The sequence below is a fragment of the Dipodomys spectabilis genome, unplaced genomic scaffold (genome assembly GCF_019054845.1).
Source record: "Dipodomys spectabilis isolate Male_0828 unplaced genomic scaffold, ASM1905484v1 ptg000092l, whole genome shotgun sequence".
Taxonomy (NCBI): domain Eukaryota; kingdom Metazoa; phylum Chordata; class Mammalia; order Rodentia; family Heteromyidae; genus Dipodomys; species Dipodomys spectabilis.
This window is the reverse complement of record NW_024870769.1, coordinates 10,437,604-10,456,937: the sequence shown is the minus strand read 5'-3', so window position 1 is coordinate 10,456,937 and position 19,334 is coordinate 10,437,604. Positions and strand designations below refer to the sequence as shown.

General features: G+C 48.4%; 1 protein-coding gene across 2 annotated transcripts in view; it reads left to right on the top strand.

The window, feature by feature from the left end:
* The first annotated feature begins 5,203 nt into the window (after positions 1-5,203).
* Positions 5,204-19,334, top strand: part of Grb10 (growth factor receptor bound protein 10) — a 160,660-nt gene continuing 146,529 nt past the window's right edge. For both annotated transcript variants that reach the window (XM_042684990.1, XM_042684989.1), the window contains exon 1: positions 5,204-5,400. The gene's annotated coding sequence lies outside the window, so the exon portion shown is untranslated. The remainder of the gene's footprint in view (positions 5,401-19,334) is intronic.

The window sequence follows — 19,334 nt, the reverse complement described above, 5'->3', positions numbered from 1 at the left end:
AGGCTGCTCCGGCTGCCTGGCTCCAGACCACTGCTGCCATGTGAGAATGTGACAATAGGGGCCTGTCTTGCCAGCTCTGTTTTGTCAAGAGAAGTTATGAATGTGATTTTATGAAACAGATGCAGACTTTTTCAATTCTTGCCTGAAAATGCTAAGTTGAGTATTGGTGGCTTACACTGATACTCCTAGCTATTCATGGGGTTAAGATCTGAGAACTGCAGTTCAAAACAAGCCCAGGTAGGAAAGTCCTTGAGACTCTTATTTCCAATTAACCAGCAAAAAGCTTGAAGTAGAGCTATGGCTCAAGTAGTAGAGTGTTAGCCTGGAGTGAATAAAACTAAGGCACAGGACTTGAGTGCAAACCCCAGTACCTGTACATACACACACACACACACACACACACACACACACACACACACACACACACAGCTAATTACAATGCAAACCAATATCTTTCCTCCTCCTCTATCCCCTACAAAAATCTCAAGCAATGTGTTGGCCACAGTGAACTCACATGCACAAACTGCCTTGCTCTGTCTTCCATGCAGAGGGGATCTCAACTTCATATTCCACCCCTCCCCCCCACCTAGAGCCAAAATACTCCAGTCCCACTCCACAGCACTCAGAGCCTAGGCCCAAACTCTATTCTTTATTGGGTACTCACTGCAATCTGTCTATTGTTGTCATTCTGTCTGTCAGAGTCCACTGTGGTTCCCACTAGCAATCTCCAGTGTGTTCACCTTGATCCAGACATCCATTCTAAAACACACTGGAATCTCCTGACTCCTTCAAATCATCTAGTGGAACAGGCAGACATCCAGATGCAAAATAAACATCCTTCTAGAGAAAAGAACTCAAAAGCTCTGTTGGTGGTGGTTCATGCCTGTAATCCTACCTACTTAGGAGGCTGAAACAAGAGGATTGTGGTTTGAGGCTGGCTTGGGCAGAAAAGTCAACAAGACTCCATCTTTATGGAAGGAGACTAGACGCAGTGGTAGGATTCATACAATCACTGTTCACTTTCCACTATACCTGGAAAGGGAAGAGGACTGGCTACAAAAGGTGAGCAGGTGGGCTGGAGGCTCCTATTTTGCATGCCTACTTGTGTGACCCTGAGTTCAAACTCTGGCACTGCAACCTTTCCCAAAAGGTACAACACTGCTTCAGAGCTTCACTGGTGACACCAGCTCACATCTTTCTGAACACCACAGAATTCACTTAAAAATCAAGTGACTTTTCCTGAAAACAAATTGTATCTCAACAAACAAAACTGAAGGAACATCCTTCAGGGAGCCCATATACATTGTAACATCATTTTAAGTTAAGCTATTCAGACAAGGAGGGTTTATAGTAGGATATCAGATGAAAAGATGTGGAGTTTCAGGAAAATCTGAACAAAAGCTGTACTGGCTCATGCGGACAGGAGGCAGAGGGTACCTATTTCGGTCTTCCCTTTCTTATTCCTGCTTATACCAAGCCCAGTTTTCAGGTCCTAACCTGGTCTCCTTTGTCCGGATTCCTCAAACATCTTATTGGTTCATCATTCTTCCATCCATTGGCCAAACTACCTGGGAACCGAATCCTCTAGACAGGTGGTGTCATCCATAGTGACTAACTGTTCTTTAGGGACCAGCCAGGGTTGTTGGTGATCTACAGAAAGAGCAACTCCTGCTTAAGACCTGGGGGTTGTGTGTTGCTAAATCCAGTAAAACTCAAATCTTGTACTTTCTCATCACCTTTAGGTTAAGTATAAATGCCTCAGTCTGACAACTTCCTTCTTACCTCTCCAGCCTGGCTTTTTGTCAAGGCTCTGAAATGGCCTCTGATTAAAAGTATTTCAATCCCACCTCCAGGTCTATGGTATCACTCTATGAAAGAGCCAACATTTTTCCTGACTTTGGTCTAAGATACAAACTTCTCTCTCTGGTCTCAAAGTCTTCCCCCCTCTTCCTCTTCCACCCCCCCCCCCCACCGCCTCCCACCCCTGTTCCCTCTTTACCAAGTTTGATGTTCCAGAACTCTGTTGGAGCACTGCCGCCAGGACCTGAAAGCCCTCCCTGCATCGCCAGGTTCTTCACATCTAGACTCTGGGGCTAGGCTGTATCTCTCTGGTTGAAATGGTTAAAGAATGGAATTATTGGGAATGCAGGTGTGCAGGTTAAAAATGCAGATCAGTCCAGGAGGTATGATTGTAGCACAGGACCTAGTAGGGCAAAGGGATTAGCAGCAGAAAAATGTTGGGTTTAGGAGCTGTGATTGTGTTATGATTACAATTCATCCCTCACCCTCAGCTGATGCCAAGTCATCAGAGGGCTGATCACCGCCAGTTCCAGCTCTTCCTTGCAGGATATACCAGCAGGCACCACGGCCACCAGGGCTATGTGACTAGCTGTGGTCCCTGCAAGAGAAGTGAGAGTCATGGCTGCTCAGAGCATGACTCCAGGGATGCCATTCCCTGTGTTCTCTTTTCATTGCCAAGGTCCCTGGCAGTGTTTGAGATGGGGCACAGACTGCATCGCAGATCATTCCATTATTCTATTCATTTACACTACTGCTAAAGTCATTTGCATGATACTCTTCTCCCAAAAGGACTTACTCTTAGTGCCCTCTTTGTGCCAGAGACTTCCGCTGGCAGAAAGACACAAGAAGGTGCATGGTTACCACTGGCACTATGCTTAGTCAAAAGGGGAGACAGATGTTAATCAATTCATTACTAATTAAAAATTAGACTCTATCCGATTCTCTACTTTCAGCTGAATGAGGCTTCTAGCTCTTGTTTGGATAATTGAATTCCTCACTATCACAGAATCCTCTTTCTTGTCCTGACACCTAAGTCCATCTCATACATTTCCCCTTGGTGAAGTTTGCGAAGTACAAAGCTACCTGGTCTTGCTCCAACAGGCTGGGGGTTCCAGGGTTATGCATCTACTATGTGGTTGTATAACAGGTGTGGCTGTCAGCCTCCAGCAAAGGAGCTGGTGGGCAGAAGGCACTTGGAGACTGAAGAATGGCATGGTACTAAGGTAGCCTGCTCTCACCATTAGCGTGGCCCTGACCAGCAAACTTGGCCAATGCAGCTTCTACAATCACAAGAGTGCCAAGTTTCTAAACTATCCCCAAATGTGTCCTACTCACAGAGCTCTACAGAGAATAGGGAGATGTAGGAATGAGGGCCTGTTCCAGGCTAGAGATCAATGGCAGCATGGAAAATCTGGATGCTATTTCTCTTTCATCCACTTTAGTTGTTAATAATAGCTGAGAATCTGCATGATTTGAGACAACTAAATGCAATGTCTGACTCTAGACCCCCTACACTAGATCTTGTAATGGAAGGGAAAGAAATGCCATAGTGTATTATCCCATCATCTTTAAAAAAAAACTAGAATGTGAGCTTAGATTAGATACAAATATCAATATAAATTCATGAACTTAGTAACTATACTGTGGTGGTGTAAAATAATAATCCCTCTTCTTGGGAAAGATCTATCGATATGCAGAGGAGTAAGGGATTATGTTGTATGGAATTTACCCATAAATGATTCAGGAAAAAAAAAAAAAAAAGATGTTTTGGTAGGTAGGAGCTTTCTACACCTCTACAAAACTCTCCTGACCTGTTAGGTTTTCTGTCTACACAGGTGTAAACTGTTGATTGGCCCTAGAGGCGTAAGACTACATGGTTTGAAGATTGTAAGATTTCCAAAAGTTGGCCCCACAGTTTCTCTTCTTTTTCTTTTGAGTCCCTCAAGGACCATAACAGTCCTTTGTGTGCCTTTCTTCCAGGAATCTAAGTTTCTCTCACATCATTCTCTTTTGCTTTTCATCTTACCTGTTGCTGAGATTAGACGAAAAGCTAGAAATTCCGGTGAGACCTTTCCATTGGTTATATCAGTCTGAATTGGAAGTGGGGGAGGAGGCGGGGGTGGGGTGGGGGGGGAAAACTATTGCTAAGAAGCAGGCCCTCTAACAAAGGTCCCTAAAAAAGAGCTTTGGGACAATACCTGGCTCTCAATGCTTGCCCGACATTTTACTTTCTGCAAGTTTCTTAACTTCTTGGAGAGTCAATTTCCCACACCATACTGAAGGCATCTCCCTGGAACACCTCAGAAGGGCCCAAAGTGGGGGTGAAATACAAAAGTCTTCGACTGTTTCCCACAAAGCGTCCGCTCAATCAAGGGACGTTATTGTTACAGCTGTGTTTCAGAGAGAGAGAGAGAGAGAGAGAGAGTCCGAGAGACCGAGACCCCAATTGATTATTGTTATCCTGTGTGCATGACGATTTCGACCTGATACAGACACGAAGAACCGTGCTGCTGGGGGACGGTTTTTCATGAACTCAGGAGCCCATCCAGGAATCACTTTCTGTGTGTTTCAGGTCTGACTTCTTTGAATCCCTAGGACATCTTTTCAGGCGGGCCATTGTTGGGACACTCAAGCTTGGCTGCTTGCGTCCAGAAAGGGGGAGAGGGGGAAAAAAATGGAAGGGCCTCCCCCTCCTCCCTTCCTCCCAATACTCACGAGCAGACGTGGAGTCTGAGGCTCAGAGAGGTGAGGTCCCAAGAAAGACCTCAGCGGGTTGTGAGCAAACCCACGTTTTCCTGTTCTCGGGCGCGGGGACCGCCTGCCCCCGACCTGGGGTCTGGCGGCGGCAGCCCGTCCCGCCCGTCCCGCTCGCCCCGCTGCGGACGCGCGCTCGCTCGTGTGCTTGGGGTTTGGACTGAACTGAGCAGACTTTTTTTTTTCTTCTTTTTCTTCTTTTGGAGTTTCAAACAATTCGCTTGCAAATTGCCTTTCGGGACAGGTCCGATTTGTCTTTCGCTGGCGCGGCCGCGGGAGCCTCGCCTTTGGCGCGGTCCGGCGTCTAGGGGTCCCGCAAGGCAAGAAAGAAGTGTGTGTGTTGGGGGTGGGGGGACCCCGCGCGCGCCGGCCTCGGGGGGCGGGAGCCTCCAGGAGCCTCGGGCCCCCGCGGCTGCTCGGCCTGGGCCCCGCGCCCCCCGCGCCACGCCCTGCGCCCAGGCCGCGGCTCCTCCCGCGCTGGCGGCCGCCGAGCGGTCCGGGCGGCGGCGGGCGGCGGGAGGAGGAGCAGGAAAAGCGGCCGGGGGAGGAGGCGGAGGCGGCGGCGGCGGCGGCGGCGGAGGCGGAGGCGGGGAGGGCGGGCGGGGCCGCGAGAGTTTAAAGCCCATCGAGGGGGTGGGGAGGCCCCGAGGAGGCAGGAAGGGAAGGGAGCTGCGGCCAGTCGGGCGGGCGGGCTCGACTGTCTGTGACCCGCGGGAGCCCAAAGTTTCCGTGCAGCCCTCGGCAGCGCGGTCCGTCCGGGACCGTCCCACGCACCTCCTTCGCCCCGTGGGGACCCTGCGCCCGCCCGCGGCCACGCGGAGGCGGCGAGGAGCAGCGCCGCGGCAGGTACGGAGTTGGGCGGGGAGCGCGGCGGCAAGTTACTTTTGTGGTCCGCGCCCCGCGGCCCCGGGCCGGGCCGGGCCGGGCGGGTCCCCGCGTCGTCATTGTCTGCGCGCTGGCCGGCCGGCCGCGGCTTGGGGACGCCGGGCCCCCGCGCGGAGGCGAGGCGGGCGGAAGGGCGTCGCCTGCGGGCTGGGGGCTTCGGCGTCCCCCAGGCCCCTCGGCGGGTGGCGCTGGATGGCGGGACTTGGGGTGTCGGATGCGGGGCCGTGGCGGGCCGGGCGCCCCCGCCGGGCTCTCCCCGTTGCGCTCCCGACCCCTGGGGGGAGGTGTGGAGCCCGAGCGGCGCATTCTTGAACCATCTTGTCAGACGCCAGCGGCTTGGGGGGGTTGGGGCGGGGGCTGCGGTCAAGGCCGCGTTCTCGGGGGGCCACCGCCCTTAGAGGGGTGGGCGCCCGGGCGCCCCTGGAGCCCGGGGTGCTCCCGCTGCGCGGCGGGGCCTCGGCGCGCGCGCCAGGCGGGCGGGGCAGCGGTGCCAGACACTCCCAAGTCCCGAGCGCGGCCCAGCCTCGGACGGAGGATCTTTTTTTTTTTTCCTTCTTCTTCTTCTTCTTTTTCTTCTTCTTCTTCTTCCTTTTCCACGTTGTTTCTTTCTGTCTTCTTTCTTCTTCTTCCACCCCCCCCCCCCCACCTCAGCTTGATGCTGGTAAGTGGCCCTGTTCACCCGCCGCTGGGGCCTTAACTTCAAGTTTGAGGGCTCGCGAACTAGCAGCCCGCCAGCCGTGGAAACGTGATAAGAGCGGGTACCGTTTGCAGAAGGAAATTTCTGATGCAACTCTCTCGCCTTTGCTGATTGCCTCCCTTCTCCCAAACGCCTGCCCAGCGAGGGCCCTGGAGCATGTGCGTTATGGAAATTAGGGTATTCTTTACTTTTTATTGTGTTCGTCTTTTCTTGAGATGGGAAGAAAGGCGAACTTCTTATTGTTTGCTTTGACCGAATCGTGGGGGTAAAGTAAGAGAGCCACAGGTGATTTTTTTTTCTTAAAAAAAATATTATTATGAAAACCAGCTCCTCAGATCTTTAGGATGCAATTTGTAATATTCTTTTCTGGCCAAGTGTTTCATTCAAGAGATGCAAATAAAAGACCCAAAACAAGTAGCGCTCGTGAGTAAATAAGCGATTATTGCACAACTTTCTCTTCGCCGCTGTTTTAAAAGGCCAGGCCCAGAAGACTTTGTTTCAGAAAATGCTGATTCAGCCGTTTGGAGCCCCCGAGTTTCAAAAATGGTGCTCCATTTCACGTTTCACTCCTCTTTATGAAGAACTCACGTTGTTAGCGCAGCAACAGGGTTTACACAGGGTTTGCACTCCAGAACTGGTAATATTTTAACAAGAGTTGACCTAGAGCTCCTCTTTCCAGGAGGACAGATTAGGTGGACGCTAGCTTTCTTCTGCAGCAGAAGAAATTCCCTTCGTGCTAAGGCCATGGGCGAATGGTCTTTTAGGAGAGTATTTTTAGTAAATAACTTTTCTCAAAGTAGTCGCCTAAAAGCCCCGAAGTCAAAGCGCTTCCATCATGATTCGTGAAGTCTAGAATTTTTTTTCTTTCTTGCCTGTTAAAAATCAAAACTCTAGAGTTACTTACTAAAGTTATTATTTGAGTTTTTTTTTTTTTTCTGGGAGTATTTGAAAAAGAAAGACTGCCCAGGCCAATCCCCAGATTATGGGGAGGGAATTTGAGGACAGAGTTACACGCCCAGCAGGCATTGCAGTAACTGAGAAGTGAGCCACTGATACTTTGGTAGCTTTTCACAGTTTACAAGACACTTTCAAAACCCTTGTTGCTTTTAATTCACGGCACAGACACCCCAGAACCCCATTTTACAGGTCTGGGAACTAAGGTTCGGGAGGTTGATTGGCTTTCCCGAGGTCTTAACAAAGCTTAGAACCCAGCTTAGTCTAAGCTTTGGGTTTCTTTTGTTCCTGTGTGTTTTATACCTCTGCAAAAGCACATTGGCTTCTGAAAGAGAAATGATCTGGAGGAGATTTGCCAGCTAAAGTCCCAGAACTTAGAGGCTCTGGAATGTGTCTTTAGTCCAGCGCCTCTCAGCCTTCAAGATTAATGCCATATAGGGGGAGCCATTATCAATAGTTTTTATTTTTTATACTTGAACACGATTTGCTTCAAAGAAACAACAACTTTGATACTCATGAAATTGTGATTAATTTTTGGGGGTCCAAGAAGACAAAACTTTGATATTCATGAACTTATGAATAATTTTTCTTTGTTTCAAAGGAAAATCAACTTTGGTTTTTTATGAAATTATAAATTTGGTATGGTAGTGTATTGTCATTTAAGTAGAAAAGCTGGGAACTGCCACATCACCTGGTGGCTGTTGCTTTTGGGAGCAGTGTTGGATTAGTCAAAATGGTTTTCTTTGCTGGATCAGAAAGCCAGAACTGAAAAGGTTTGTGGTGGCCACCATAATTCCAGTTCTGGGCAGCCTCAGTCCTGTTAATAGTCACTATCTTTTCTAATATAAGCATTTAAAGCTAGGAGTTTCCCTCTATGTACTGCTTTGGCTGCATCACACAAATTTTGATGCTCCAGTCATGATTTTCTAATGAATTTCGATTCAGCAATATAGGAGGTTATGGAAGGAATTGAGGCAGTCAAGCTACCTGCTGGCCCCTGGCAAAGCAAGGGGCCTTGGGATTTGGTTCTTCGTGCTAATGCTCTAATCCATTCAAGCACTGGAGAGTACTGAATTCACATTAGTATTTGAGTTACACATTTTTGGGAGCTGTATCTATTCCAGGACACCTTATTTCTGTCTGAGGAGCACTTCTGAACTGATCTCTAGAGGCTTTTGTCTACCCTCTTAGGAAGCACTAGGCCTGATAGAAGAGCAGAAAGGTTAAAACTATCCATCTGTACACTCACAGAAAAGCAGATTTCTTTTATATAATGGAATAAAAGTTGATACGCTTTTCTTTTGAGATGCCCAAAACAAAGACCATTTTTAAGGATTATAAAAAAAAATGATCTCAAAAGCAGCGATGAGTGTTTTTGTTTTCTGCTTTTGGATAGGGCATGCCCCACTTTTCCCCAAGCTAGAACATTTGTGTGGATTTTGGGAAGATTTTCCTTGTTCGGATTCTAAATATAAGGAACTTGTTATTTGATCTGGGCCCAGCAGCGCAGTAGATTTGGCTGTTAACGTCCATCAGTCAATGGGAATATGTGCTAGAGAGGAAATGCCTTTCCCACCATTCCATTCCTGTTATGCTTTGTTTGACCAGGGCATTGGACAACAGCAGTTAGGCACGTTGCCTTGGCTTGACTCTTGGTCCTATTACATGTTTATTGGCCTGGAGAGCCTTAACTAGTCTCAACTGTAGAATGGAAATTATGGAGCGCATGCTCTCTCTCTCCCCCTCTCTCCCTCTCCTCTTCTCTCCCTCTCTCTGTCTTCCTCTCTCCCTCTCTCCCTCTCCCTCTCTCCCTCTCTCTCCCCCTCCCTCTCCCTCTCCCCCTCTCTTCCTCTCCCCCTCCCCCTCTCTCTTTCCCTCTCCTCTCTCCCCCTCCCCCTCTCCCTCTCCCTCTCCTTTTCCCTCTCTCTCTCCTCCCTCTCCCTCTCCTTCTCCCTCTCCCTCTCCCTCCCTCTCTCCCCTCCCTCTCCCTCTCCCTCTTCCTCTGCAGAGCTCTCCCTCTCTCCTCTTTCTCCTTGTAACAAGGCACATGGCACAGGAAAGTTCAATGCATGTTTGTCCTTATTGAGGGCCATTTCTGTCACCACAGTTCAGGCACAGCTGGGGGCTTGGGATGGATCTTCACTTGTAATGCAGCATTGTGGATTGCGTGCCCTTAGGTGTATCACTCTGGTGGCTCCATGGGTCTCTTGACAAAGGAAGAACCCTGCCAGATGCTGGCAGATCTGTTCTCTATTCTTTCTCTTCCTATCACATGAAGGCCAACAACTAGGGACTGTTAAGTTTGCTTATGTCATTTTTTAGTTTCCTCCCTCCCTCCTTCCTTCCCTCCCTCCTTCCTCCCCTCTCCTCTCCTCACACACTCTGTCTTTCTCTCTCTTTCCTTCCTTCTTTTCTCTTTTCTTTTCTTTCCCTTTTTCTTTTCTTGTCTGTGTGCTGATGGAGATTGGAATCCCACAGCCTTACTCAGGCTAAGCAAACACTTTACTACTGAGCTATGTCCTCTAACCCCTTATTTAAATTGTTTAACTTTATCCCTAGAAGTGGTAGCTTCCAACTGAAACTCTCTATAATAAAAACCCTTTATGATACCAGAAATCTAATATAGGTTGAGCATCCCTAATCTGAAAATTGGAAATCTAAAATGTTCAGAAGTCTGAAATTTGGTGCTATAAGTGGAAAGTTTATTTTAGGTACAAAATTATTTAAAAATATGGTGTGTAATTACCTTGGCCATGTGTATATAATAAGAATATGTTTAAACTTTAGTCTCATCCCCAAGATATCTCATTATGCAAATATTCCAAAATAAACAAAATGAGACGGAAAAATCTCCTCCCAAACAAGAAATCCTCTTGATACCAAGAACTTCAGAGAAAGAAATACCCGTAGCAATAATTCTAGGATGTTCCTTTTCTAAAGCTTAGTGACCTAAAGCTACCATAAGTGCCTTCTAAAGTTCTAAGTTTACACGTTTCCACAGAAGCCTCCAGAGTGAGGAGAGTACCTCTCACTGAATCTGGGTCCTGCTTGGGAGTGCTGCCTTTACAAGGTCTCCATGTTGGGTGGAAACCTTTAGTTGTTCTCATAGGTGGCTTTAGCCAGAGCCAATGGCATCCATCTTTTCACCCTGGCTGAAGGCGGCCAAGTCCAGGCTGTGGTGTGTTAGTTTTCTGAGAGCCTCCAAGTTGCCATTTCTAGGGATCTGTCTGTTCTCTTTCAATGAAAATTGTGTGGATCTCACAGAAACTTCTCCAGGATGTTCCTAGAGAGATGAGAACATTATGCGCCCTGGCCTGCATCTCCTTATTGGGGTACTGGAGCCTAGGAGGAGGGAGAAGGTGGGAAGCAGAGCTCCTTGCTTCCTTGTTGGGTCATCTCTATATGTCAGGCCTTGCCTGGCCCTGCTCTGTGCTCTGGGGCCCACAAGGCTGTGTGGACACAGGCAGCCCCTGTTGAGGGCCTCCCTCTGCAGCTGGGGTGCTGCTTCTGCCTCCCAGCCTATCCCTAGGGTACCCCACTCTGTTCATCTGGAAGGTCACCTGGCTTTGCAGTTCCTCAATTCCCACTCCTCCTCCCCCCAACTTAATTTGATTTTCTAATTGTGTATTCTGCCAGAGTTCTAAACAAAGGCCTCACTAACACAGTGCACCTTCCCAGATGCTAGTATTACAACTACTTCCTTGACTTTTCCCCAAAGAAGGCAAAGATTTCACCCTCTTCCCATCCTGCCCTGACTCCTACTGCTCCCAAATCCTCTCTTTTGGTAAATCTGGCCACATCAGAATGTAGAGTGGTGAGTCTGCTCTGAGTGCTGCTCATATCTGAGCCATGTACTATACCGTGAAGACTTGATTATTGTGTAGGACATTTTGTTTTCTTTTGGAGTCTTTTCTTTCTTTCTTCTCTTTTTTGCTTGGATGTTTTTATGTCCATATCATCTCTATGTCCCCCAAACTTACCCAATTGTGTCAATCTGGGGCTGCATTATGTAATTTCCCAGTTTTGTCTTTTGCGGGCTATCTCTCAGGTGCCCTTTGGCCACATAGCTGGTCACTGAGGGCTCCCTGCACAGCTGTCAACTTGGAATCGGCTCCGTCATCCTGGAAATGCCCTTTGCTTTTTCTCTTGGGTCTCATGATTTCTACTTTCTTGGCTTACTCCCAAAATTTGATGGAGAACATTTCTATAACAGCTTCCAAGAAAAGAGAGACAAAGGATGTAAATTTTTGAGGTCTCGCATGGATGAAAGTGTCCTTATTCTAACCTCACAGTTACTAATTTGTCTGAATATAAATTAATAAATTGAAGATAGTTTTCTCTCAAAAATTTTTGAAGGCCGCCACTGTCTTTAGGCAGCAGGGGGTTGAAAATGAGGCTCATCTGCTCTCATGTTAGAGGCTTTGTGTGGACATCTGAGGCTTTTTCTGTCCATCCACTTCAGAAGCACATGGCTAAGAAGCTAAATGGAGCTGTATGAGTGGTAGTTTTGCCTGGCTTTCTGTGGATGGAGGCCTGGCTGGCCTGTGGTGTGGGCACTCCAGACCCCATGCCTTAGGGTTTCTTCTTCTCTTAGAAATGGTACTCAGGGTGCATTTGTGACCCAGGTAGATTCAGCCTGGGAGCTAAGGTTTAGCTATGCCTGCTAGCCCCTGTCCAGAGACCTATCTCACTTTTACAAAAGAAGTCCCACACCTTCCCTGCTTGTGGGAGCTGGGCTTGAGGACCTGAGGTCTCACTGCTTCTTAGACTTCCAACTTATTCTCTTGTTTTAGACTCTACCTTTCCTCCATTTCCAGAAATAAATAGTGGTTATAGATCCTGAGATACCAAGCTATGTGTCTTGCTTTCGGCCTAGCTTTCATCTCTTTTGTAGTCAGTTACCCTTTGCCCACTGCCTTCGGTGTCTTTTAAAGATTCTCTTCTTGTTGTGACAGATCAAAATGTGTGTCCAGTGGGTCACAAGGCACAGGCCTGGAGGGTGGCTGTGCTGTTTAGGCAAAGGTGATCTCCCTCCAGGCTCAGAGCAGGTTTAGGGACACGTAAAGCCACTTTTGCAGGGTTGACTGCAGAGGGAACCCAGATTCTTCTGCCAGTATCTTGCTCTAGGCTTTGAGCATGTCACTTAATCTCACTGAGGTTGATTTCTGTTAGAAGCTCTGAGTTGGATCCTGTGCTTCCAAATGTATTTTTTTTTTTTTTTGGCAGTGTGGTATTTACTCTGAAACATCTCCACTGAAGAGGCCCCAGCAAGAGTTTCTAGCCTTCCCACCTTTGGTGATAAGGAGTTGGGCGGGCTGTTTGTGGTCAGACTGAGAGAAGGGCTTGTTGCTTTGTGATTTGGGCTTAACACCCTGCTGGTGGCTTATTCTCAGAACCTGCTCAAATCTCCTTTGTCTGTCTTCTTTACAGTGCGGGCATGACCCCCCTTGGAGCCGCCCCAGGGTGATCATCTATGGTTTCCTTCGGTGCTTTTGGGGACCTGAGCCAACCTCCTAGTCTTCTAGTTGTGGGCAGCTTTTCTGCTCTTCTGCACATGTGCCCAAGATGAGTATTTTTGAAGCTTCAGCTACCTCTGTAGAATACAGTGCAGTACCTCAGTTTCCAAATCTGTTGTTCCCTGTTGATTCTTACTGTGCTTGCTGCCATCTAGCTTTTCCCACCATATTCTCTGCTAGAGGAGTACAAAATCTACTTCTTACCAGCTCTGTGCCCTTGTAAAAAGTCACAAAAAAGATCTCCAACCCTTTTCTTCCTCCTTTATTACAGGCTTGTATACAGTTGGCTTTCCGCATTTGTGGTTCAGTGTCCACAAATTCCAGCAACTGTGGGTCAAAAATATTCATAAAAATTGCTTGTGTACTCAACTTTTTTCTCTATATTGTCCCCTGACAATGCAGTGTTAACGATTATTCATATAGTATTTACATGTACCAGGTATTTCAAGTTATCTAGAGGTGACTTACAGCACACAGAAAGGATGTCTGTTGGTTGCAAACATGTCCTTTCATATAAGGGACTTGAACATTGGGGAATCCTGTTACCCGTGGGGGTTCTGAAACCATCTCAGGGGGAGATTGAGAGACAATAATTTGTGTGTGTGTGTGTGTGTGTGTGTGTAAAAGATCACAATTGACAGTCTCCCCTTTTGCGTCCTTTGTTGCAAGTGTGTGTGTGTGTGTGTGTATGTGTGTGTGTGTAAGGTGACTAGCACATATTGATACACAGTACATACTATTTTTCTTGCTGTGTCTATGTAAACGGATCCCTACTTTCTCGTTGATGTCCAATAGCGTTATGCCTATGGCTTCCAGAAGGAGCCTCTTCCTTCCCGGTTGTTCCTGTTCTGACATTTTGGGAAAGGGGTATAAGGCGACAGCGATCCTGCAAGCCTAGGATGAGCTGGCCTTGGTCACTCACATCCCCCTCCAGCCCTCCTTCTCCCCCACACCCCTCCGCCGCGGGTCTTGAGATGGTGCGCCTGACTTTTGGTGGGCCCAGCACTCAGCCCCGCGCTCTGTACGTGCTTTAACGGGTGGACATGGAGGACTTTCCGCGGCAGGAGCGCGGCCAGGCAGCGCGTTCTTGCCCATCAGGGCGGAGTGGGCCTGTGGGGGAGGGGAGGAAGCGTTGCAGGGAGCAAGAGGTTCTTCAGGGTTGCCATGAGAACCAGGGATCCGGGGATTGGGCAGCAGAGGGCCCCCGCTGGGCCTCGGGGCGTGGCTGCGTCACATGGGTTCGGTCCTGGGGTTCCCGTAGTGCGCAAGGACCCAGCCGCGTCCCTCGTCCTCCTGGTCCTCACGGTTGCCTGGTCCCCTGGAAGCCGAGGAGCGCGGTGGAGGACCCGGGACCGGCGCGGCCGCGCAGGCCTCCCGGCACCTGTGCAGAGATGGGGGTGGGTCCAGTCGGGCACGTTCGGGAGGCGGGGCGGGATCGCACCCTTGCCGGGATGGCGTCCCCGGAGGCGGTGTGTAGGTTCGCTTAGCGTGTTCGTGCGCGTTCGCCTGGATTCCGCGGCAGCTTCGGCCTCGCGTTCGGTTTGCCTGCGCTGCAGGCCCGGGGTTGGGGCCGAGCCTTGGAGAACCGAGGCGAGCCGCGAGTCCGGGAGCTGTCCATGCCTGCCGAGCGCTGTCCACGCGCCGGGCGCTGCCGGGCTCGGAAGTCCTCCTCCGGCCGGCAGCGCGCACGCAGCGACCCCGTGCGGCAAAGGCTGCGTTAGCCGGTGCTCCAGGTACGCAGGTGGGCTCCGCCATCGGGAGGTGTTTTTTTGGGGGGGATCGGGGGGTCTGGAGGTAAGGAGAGACCAGCCAAGGTCACGGTGGTCAGCCGGGAAGGGCCAGCTCTGCGCGGTGCGCCCCGGCGCGAGCGAGCGGCAGCTCGCCGGCAAAGCTCGCGAGCGAGCGCGAACGCCTGGCGGTCTCGGCCGCGCCGTGCCGCGCTGCTGCGCGGCTCGCCGTGCCGCCGCTCGCGCCAGCTCGCCGGGCTGTCCGGGATCGCGAGAACCTCTGTGGGTGTTCGCCGCCGTAGGGCAGAATTATGTAACCATTTTCTTTCAAAAAAAAAAAAAAAACCTTAATTGTTTAATATTATGTAACAAATAGTAACTGTGCCCGCATAGACCGCGAACGAACTCGGAGACGTAGCATCCGCTCCTAGCCAAGTGGAGGGCAGCGGTGCGGGAACTAGCTAGCTTGGGGAATGCACAGATACGGGCATCCGGGGTAACTGGACCTTTTTCTTCTTCTTCTTCTTCTCTTCTTTCTGTTAAAAATGGAACACCGTCGTCTACTGGATCGTCGTTTAAACCTTGCTGGAGTATAGTTCGACATAAAAGCCTTGGGAAAACACATCTTTTTTTTTTTTTTTTTTTTTTTTTTACTGTGTCCCGATCTATCCAAAAGGGGGAAAAAACTACCTCCTACTTTAAGGAAAATCACAATTCGTGAGAACTAAATGAGGAAGATTTTTTCCCGTCAGTTTTATGTTTTTGATGGAGTTCACCACATTGTGCAGATGTACACGTAGATCTTCTTTGCCCTCGATCTCGAGGGGAATGAAAAAAAAGCAGTTAGATCACCTGTTTACTCGTTGACTGGCCCTTTCATCAGCTGCCATTTTTCTTTGATGACAGGAGCCCCTGCTAGTGTATTAAAGGAGGCCTGGACAGAGGAGCCGGCACCCAGTTAGCTATTGTCTGGGGACACCGCGGTCTGTCCTAATAAACGGCCTCACTCCTAGGCCAGCGAGTAAAAAGTGGGTGTTTTTCGTCATCGTCCTTAGCTTTAAGACTTAAATGCAGTAAATGACTGCGGGATTTTGACCTGTTGGTGGCTAGGAGAGTTTGTGTACTGTCTGTATTCAAGCGTCTCTCTCTGCTCTTTTTCTTTCTGCCCGGTTGGTAGGGCCTGTCCATGTTTGAAGTCGGAATAGACCTCACGTATTACCCCTTTAGTTTCGGCCCTACTGTGTTTTAAACATATTGGGTAAGGATGAGGGAGGTGGTAGGCAAGGGGAGATGGGCTTATTGGGATTTTCCTCTCTTCTATCTGTCCAGAGAAGAAAGATGGCAAAGGACACTTTGATTTCTTTTCTAAGAACCCATGCAAGGAAACGTGATGTATTGTAGGGTGGGTGTGAGGTCATGGTGTAGATAAGGGTTGGATCCCTTTGTGCTTTTTGCCCCTCCTTGTTTCTGGAAAACAGGGAATAGTCCCTGTCTTGCAGAATCAAGGATGGTGGACACTTAATTGTGGAGGGAGACAGTAGATGGAGTTCATGACATTTTCACTAGGGCTTGGAAAGGGGATAAGACCAGTTCCAGTTTGGTAAAATTACATATACGTACATGTGTGTGTGTGTGTGTGTATATATATATATATATATATATGGGTTTGAAAGGGGGTAAGGCCAGCTTCAGTTTGGTAAAATAAAAAATGTGAGTTATTTTTAATTCCCGAATCTCTCCTAAGCGTTTCCATGAGCAGTTACTCCTCCAGCCCTCATGTAATTACCACCCAGAGCTGGGCTTCTGAACTTTCAGAGAACACTGCATCTTTTGAATTTTAGAATTAGGTGACATTTAGGCAACAGTCTGAACTCACTGACGTTCAGCCCTTGTGGTCCTCCCCAAAGCCAGGCAGCTTCTCGGAGTATGTGCTTCTGACTTAGTGAGAATGTCTTAGGAAACTCGTGCGGACTGGCACAGTTTTACATTCCTTCCAGACTGCTCTGATGATGCCCAGGTGGCAGAATATGTGGGAAAAGAACAGCAATTTCATGGTTTGAGCTCTGAACACTCACTGTTCCATGGGTATTGACACTTAGCTTGGTGCAGCTGACTTGCTAAGCCTGGGAAATGGAGTCCCCGCCATTTCTAGAGGCACACACCCCAGGTGACTCTTAATGGGCACAACGCTGGATGACAGATGCAGTGTTCTGGGCCTTGTCACCACGTGGCCTTCTGGTGATTAGGTCAGAAAGTTGGCAGCTCCCATCTGGCAGAGTTACTGCCTTCATTGGAGGGACAAGGGCAGAAAGAGGGGTGGTATGGAGGCAGTCTGAGCCTTCTGGACCCAGGGAGGTCTGGAAGCATGTGTCATAAGAGAGGTCTTTGTGTGGGCCTTCTTGTTCTCTCTTATTCGATCATACTTAAAAAAAGGAATTGGCTCAATCCCCAGGGCTCACCCGGCTCCACCCAGCGCAGGACACTGAGAAGCAGATCTGGCAGCTGGCACGCCACTTGTGGCATCCAAAATTAGTGTGATGGACCCTATTTACTCCTAATCCATAGAATTCGCTCCAGAGGGTGCCCTACGTGCTACGATTTGACTTGTAATTTTCCAACTTTATGGTGGTGTGAAAAGCAGTACGCATTCAGTAAGAAACCGTTCTTCGAGTTCTGAGTTGTGATCTTTTTCTTGGGCTAGCGATACATGCTACAGTCCTCTGTTGTGATTCTTGGCAGAGGTGGGTGAGCCACAGCTCCCAGACAGCCACGCGATCATGAGGAGGAACAACTGACCCTCTGTAGTATACTGAGTTGCTATGATGTGCCCATAGGTTGGCTTAGGGAAATGTATTTCAGCTTACGGTATTTTTAACTTATGGTGGGTTTATTGAGACATAACCGCATTGTAAGTCAAGGTCTATCTGTAGTTGGAAATGACCCACAAAGTCCCTACTCATCCCAAATGCTATCCGCCCCTGAGCCTTTTTTCCATGAAGGTCTTATTTGGATTTGTTCAGGAAAAATACTCCCCTTCCAGTTTCCATGTGCAGTAGGTTTTATTCCTCTTAGGATCCATGGAAGTTAAAGGCTCAGGAAAATACTGAGTTCTGGCGAGGAAGGGGGCGGCAGGCTGTATTTTTGAGGTATGTTGTCTTCTTTTCTTTTGTTCTCTGCTTCCACTAGCAGAGGGTCTAGCACTTAACTTTTGGAACATTCCTGGTCTGTGCAGAGTTGCCTGAAGGCAGTTGGAGGCATCCAAACTCAAATGGAGGTGCCGCAGGCCGGAATCTGATGGTAGCTGGTGGCGCCAGAAGGGAGACAATCCTAACTATGTCAAATGTCCCTTTTAAGTCATCGTTCCTTGTCAGTGCTAGTCTGGGAGCTGGCTCCTGCATTTTGTTAAGGGAATACTGATGGCTCTATCATACTAGTTTGTTTTTTGTTTGCTTTTCCTACTGATGACAATGTAACTCTGAGTGGTTGTTTAGCACTTAGGTGGGGTGAGAATTTCAAGAAGCGCTCTGATGCCTTTTGACAGGGATGCCTCCTGACACACATTCAACAGATGTCTGAGGAGTCAGGCTGTCTCCCTAAGTCTGTTCCTGCCCCACTTAAGATTGAAACAGTGAAAATCCTTCAGTGTTGGAAAGGAGATTTGAGTAGAAGGATGGGCTCAGAGTGACTCAACAGTAAAGCACGGGGTGTATGAGTTGTCCTTTATCCACCAGAGGTGAACTTAGACCCCCACAGGATGCCTGCAGCAATGGGATAGTACCTGTGCAAGTCAACTTTCTATTACAGCAACAGATACTGATGATAATCAGCTTAAAAAGAGGGAAAGCTTATTTTAACTCATGGTTTCAGTAAGTAGTTGTTTGGCCTTCGTTGCTTTTGGCCTTGTGGCAGTACATCATGGTAGGTAGCTCATGGTAGGGGGTTGGGGCGGGGGGTTGGGGGAATGGTGGGAAGGAGGGAGGGAAGGAAAGAGAGAGAGCACCCCAACAGTGTTCCATATTTCCCTTCAAGCACTTTAAACCTCCTAGAAGGCCCCACCTCAAAGGTTTCCACCACCGTCCATTAGAGTCAAGCCCAAAGTCAAATCCTATAACACAGGAGCCTTTGGAGACATTCCAGTTCCAAACTGTAGCAGTACTGAGCCTTAGGTATTATGGTTTCCTCCTATGTACATGCACACCTACAAAAAAGTTTTGATTTATAAATTAGGCACAGTTTATTTCTTTCTGGAATTTTCCACTTAATCTTCTCACGTCTGCTTCACCCTCCCCCCTCCCCCAGTTAAACTGAAACTACGGAATCTGAAACTGTAAGGAGGGACTGTTACAATGATTATTAATATGTTTTTCATTTATGTAGTATCTTGAAGGACATAGCACATTTCAGTTCTGAGGCAAGCTAAATATTAGCTCTTGCTATTCAGTACTGTCACACTGTTTGAAATGAGTGCTTCTTAAACTTGAATCGTGTGTGTGAACCTCCTAGGGATCATGTTCAAGTACAGCTTCTGTATGTGGTGTGGTATGGTGTGGGACCTGCCATTCCACCTTTCTCAGGGATGGCTCACCAGAGACCCATGCTTTGTACAGTAAGGACTTGATGCCGACACCTCCATTTTCTCTTTCATTCCTTTTTCTCTAGAAATTCTTCTCTAAAGACACCTCATACTTTAAGGACTATTATTAATAACATTCTTACTTGATCTAGGAATTTTGCCAAGGCTCTCCTGCAATTAGCCCTACATTGTTCTAAGTGGTACGGTTTAAATGTGCCCCTACTTTATTCCAATTATAAGTATTTGAAGCATCCTGCTTTGACAACCGTGTGCTTTCTCTAGGGTTTACTTGGTGGTTTTTCTTTTCTTTAGGATGGTAGAATGTGTTTAGAAAGGTCTGGAACCTTTTGAATCTTGAATGGTTTGGGAGGCCCTGCCTTTCTTTTAACTGATTTTTTTTCTTATGTGATTCTGATGTTGGACACTTT